This window comes from Scylla paramamosain, chromosome 21 (assembly GCF_035594125.1).
Source record: "Scylla paramamosain isolate STU-SP2022 chromosome 21, ASM3559412v1, whole genome shotgun sequence".
In the NCBI taxonomy this organism is placed as follows: domain Eukaryota; kingdom Metazoa; phylum Arthropoda; class Malacostraca; order Decapoda; family Portunidae; genus Scylla; species Scylla paramamosain.
The window spans coordinates 21,583,267-21,588,224 of NC_087171.1; the positions used below are offsets into that span (position 1 = coordinate 21,583,267).

The 4,958-nt window shown below is 47.1% G+C and overlaps 1 long non-coding RNA gene across 1 annotated transcript in view; it reads right to left on the reverse strand.

Moving 5' to 3' along the window:
• Positions 1–2,638, reverse strand: part of LOC135111241 (uncharacterized) — a 22,460-nt gene extending 19,822 nt beyond the window's left edge. The window contains exon 1 of the long non-coding RNA XR_010273658.1: positions 1,830–2,638. This is a non-coding gene — a long non-coding RNA (uncharacterized LOC135111241). The remainder of the gene's footprint in view (positions 1–1,829) is intronic.
• Positions 2,639–4,958: the final 2,320 nt, after the last annotated feature.

The window sequence follows — 4,958 nt, forward strand, 5'->3', positions numbered from 1 at the left end:
AGTAGACGTACAAACGTATGAACTCCCTATCCCTTATCCACGCACACCACCACCACCACTCACCACTCACGACCACCACTCGTCACTCGCCTCTGAACCTCACACATCTCCCTTCCGTCCCCTCACCACCGCTGGCAGTATCAGTAACCCCAGTAAGTCAATCCAATACACACAAGTCACTGTCAGTCACTCCATCTATCCATCTGTCAATGAAAATTTCACTGCACACTACTACTGAATTCTTAAGTAACACATTGTAGCAGGGATTTCAATATATCCACTCTCCTATATTTTATTACTATTGCAACATTTACTACTACTACTACTACTAATACTACTGCTACTACTACTAATTATGGGTTATATGTATACGACTATGCTTCTTTTTCTTTCTCTACAAGCCAGCTAGCCAGTCCAAACTCCTTTCACTGCAGAGAGAGAGAGAGAGAGAGAGAGAGAGAGAGAGAGAGAGAGAGAGAGAGAGAGAGAGAGAGAGAGAAAGAGAGAGAGAGAGTTGAAGGTTCTAGCGTCTACATATGAGGGAAAGTGGCGTGTAGCTCTGAGATCACACACACACACACACACACACACACACACACGGTACTTCAAACAGGGTACAGGAGCAACATTAGTGTCTCTGTCTCCTCTCCAAGTCAACACTAAGCCAAAGAAAAACAAATATGTAAAACTCGGCAACGGTACTTTAAATGTCTTGAGGTGTAACCCGCCCAGAGAGAGAGAGAGAGAGAGAGAGAGAGAGAGAGAGAGAGAGAGAGAGAGAGAGAGAGAGAGAGAGCAGCAACCCACCACCATGCTAAAGACGGGAGGGGTGTGGGGGGGTGAAGAGTGACACTGGCTGGTTGGTGTGTTTGTTGTGGGAAGAGTAAGAGGGAGGCAGGGAGGGAGGGGGAGAAGAGAGAGGAGTAGGAAGACTATAGGAGATGTGTGTGTGTGTGTGTGTGTGTGTGTGTGTGTGTGTGTGTGTGTGTGTGTGTGTGTCCCGTCAGTCCTGCAACTGGTGTATCAACATTCTGTCAAGGTCACAATGCCATCTTGCTGGTGGGGGTTGATGGTGGTGCTAGTTATGCGTATCATGCCCCGACCGCTCGCTCTCATTACCCTGCTGTGCTCTCACCACCACCACCATCACCACTGCCACCACCACTACTACCACTACCACCACCGCCACCTCATCGGATCAACTGCAGAACGAAATGATGCAATGAAAACTCTTCTCTTTTTCACTTTTTTTTCCTGACACACACACACACACACACACACACACACACAACATACACACATACACACTGTCACATGCAGACATTTCCTCACGGTCAAGCTGTGCACACAACACTACTGCAACACGTATGAGTAGAGAGGAATCCATCAAGTACTGTACCCTTTGCTTTCAAGAACGTAACCATCTTTTTTTCTCGTTTTCTAGACTTGTCATCACTTTTCCGTCACTCGGTCTGGGGTCATGGGTGAGGCGAGGCAGTAAGGTAGTAGCAGTGGTGGTGGTGGTGGTGGTGATGGTGATGGTGATGGTGAAGGTGGAGGAGGTGGAGGAGGAGGAACAAAGGGGCCACCAGTCGTCAGGCACACAGGATGGCCTCCACCTTCCACCGCGGCACAAGCAAGGCGAGGTGCGGGACGTGGAGGCCAAGGTATACGAATAGGGATCTCTGTGTGTCTACGTGTTTGTGTGTGTGCGTGTGTGCAGGATTGGTGGTGGTGGAGGCGAGAACGGTGGTGGTGGTGGTGGTGGTGGTGGTGGTGGCGGCGGCGGCAGTGGTGGGGGTGGCAGTGGCAACTGCTCCGTTACTCACCTCTTCCCATTTGACGAACTTGTCCCCATCCTGAAGCTGCTGCGGCACAGTGATGTGCTTAAGTTTGAGCACATGCACGCCGGACTTAGCGCTCGCCATGGTTCACGGCATGGGCTGGGAACACGGGTGGCAAGGTGGGCGTTGGGGGGCGGCGACCAAGCACCACAGAGAGTAACACAGCACCTTCCCTTCTCGCGGCTCAGAGAACACTGAGTAAGCTCGCGCGCCGCTGCTGCTGCTGCTGATGCTGCCTCGGCTCGGGGCAGGGTGAGTGGAGTGCGGGCGGTCTGTGACATTCGTTCGGATGCGCGCAACGCCCCGCCAGCCACGGCCTCGACACGCCTGTCTTGAGCTGCTTCATTACGTGCTAGTTTAAAGACATAAGAATCCGTGTAGGTACGTGTGTATGTAGAAATGTGAATGTGAGTACAGCGGTGACTCTTGATGAATCTGGAAGCTTTAAAGGGGCAGTGCGGCAATGCAATGACTGTAGAGCAAGGCGGCAGGGGCAGGAGCCGCTCTCCTCGCACGCCCAACATTCAGTGACAAGCCGTGACTTTATTTATTTGTTTTTTTCTATCAAAGTACTGAGTCTAAAATTGAGTGACATTCAGGGCCAGGGGCGGGGCTCGCCTGCCTCTGCGGCCCTCAGGAGTCAGGACCCCGCTGCTCTACTTTAACACAAGAATACTCGTTCACAAAGGCCGATATCTATCTATGTATTAATCAGGCTGACTGTCCAGATGAAAGGATAGGCAGAGATGGAGAGAGACAGATATAAAGATGATTAAAGATGGAAACATTGATGCACCGAAAGGTTGAAAGACTGACTGATTGATTGATTGACTGACTGACTGATAGATAGATAGCCAGACAGACAAATTGACAGACAAGCAGACAGATAAGTAGATAAATAGATAGATAACAGATGATAGATAAATAGATGGATAGGCAGATAGATCAATATAAAAATAGATATATGTATAGACAAAGATATAATTAGATATGCATACACACACACACACACACACACACACACACACACACACACACTGATTGACTGATAATGTAAATAAATCGTAAATCAGTAGTAGTAGTAGTAGTAGTAGTAGTAGTAGTAGTAGTAGTAGTAGTAGTAGTAGTAGCAGCAGTAGTATCATCATCATAATCATCATTACACCTATAGATATATTATATACATACACACATACATACGTCGGTAGGTTAGCAGGTAAGCAGGTCAGTAGGTAAACAGTAGATAACACATCATCTACAGGAAGGAGAGAGCGCTAGTGAGTAGATATACGAGTAGGTGTGTGTGTGTGTGTGTGTGTGTGTGTGTGTGTGTGCGCGCAAGCGTGAACTTTCATTTGTTTACCGGCTAACCTATGCATTAATTAATTTATTTATACGTAAAGGGACTAACATATATATTCAATTATTGATGCACGCAAACTGCAACAAAAAAAAAAAAAAGTAAATAACCAGCACTCGCGAGCGGGTGAATAATTAAAGGAGAGAGCATTGGAGAGAAGCAATATTGATGCATCCGAGTAAATGAAACGTGAGCGAGGAGGAGGAGCAAGAGACGAGGAGGAGGAGGAGGAGGAGGACGCTGCGTGCCCATCTTCCTGAAATGGCTCCCTTTTCTATTTCAGTGGCACTCGACGACTTGGGGAACGGGGTAAGGGGTGGAGTGGAGAAAGGGAGAAGAGGGGGGGAGGGGAGATATTGAGTCTGTCACTGTGTACCGCGGCAGGAGAGATGAGGAGGCGAGGGGACAGATCATGATGTGCAGTGCGTGGAATGCCGGGAAGTTCAGAGCACCATTCCCTCTCCTACTTCCTTTCTTCCTCTCTTTGGCCGCTCTCTTTCGTATGGAAAATTTGTGCCATATGGTCCGGCCCGGTCTGGTCTGGTCTGGTCTGGTCTCGTGTGGTCATCCCGCGGCCGCCCAGACAGCCTCCTGTTGCATGAGGCGGTGGGGAGAAGACGGAAAAGGGACTCGGGGAGGGAGAAGAGAGGTATGTAAGGAAAAGAATCAGAAAGGAATGAGAAAATCAGGGTTGTTGGTCCAGTCAACTGTGAGTTTTAAGAGAATAATAGACACATATTTGGTGGACTCTGCCATTACTGTAGTGACTGTCACGTGTAGGGGAGGCAAAAGGAAAGGACGAGAAGGGGACACGGGGAGGAAGTAGATATTATGTGGGGAAAAGAATAAGAAAATCAAAATCTTCATTCAATAAAGAGAAGAATAGACAGCTGATTGGTGGACATTGACAGTATGCATTATACAGTGATTGCCACGTGTAGAGGAGGCAGGAAAGGTGCTGGGCAGGAGTGGAAGACGAGAGATTTGCAAGGACGAGAATCACTGCCAGGATACTGAAACAGGATTGATGAAGAACTATATAATTAGGAACTTAAACAAATGTGTGTCACAACGAAGCTGAAACCGAACCAAGTGAACCAAGACAGTGAACCAACAGTGAACCAAAACAATGAACCGTACAGGCAAGTCTTTCACGGCCGTCACCTCTTCACCAGCAGTCTCTATCAGCAAGTCTTCATCAAAATCTTTATCTTCAGTATGTTTACTTCTTGTTTACTCGTGCTCGGCTCTCTTCAGTTTATTTTTTTCAGTTCTAGATCAAAGAAAACGGATTGTGAGCAACATCAATCTTCCCACTTATGTAACTATATCGTTCTCAGCTTCAGAAAACACTACCTCGTGCTCTACAACCTCATAACTCAGCTGGGCTTGTCACAACTTTCAGTAAAACACACGGGGCTGAATCAAACACTGCCCCTCTCCCGCACCCTCCCTGGAAAAAAAAAGAAAATATTTTTCTTCTAACATTCTCATAAGTTCATAGCGTTGATTCAATTGCTATAAGTGAAACAATAACATATCACAGTGAACAATCGTGACTTCCTTCTTTTGAAACCCTGCTTAGATAGACAGATAGACGGATAGGTAGACAGGTAGGTACGTAGGTAGGTAGGAAGGTGAGTAGATAGATAGATAGATAATTTTACTGACCTCAAACATCATACGCTTGAAGTACAGGTATTTGTTAATGGTTCAAACACGTGTGATACTTAGTAAGAGCGTGTAGTTCCAAA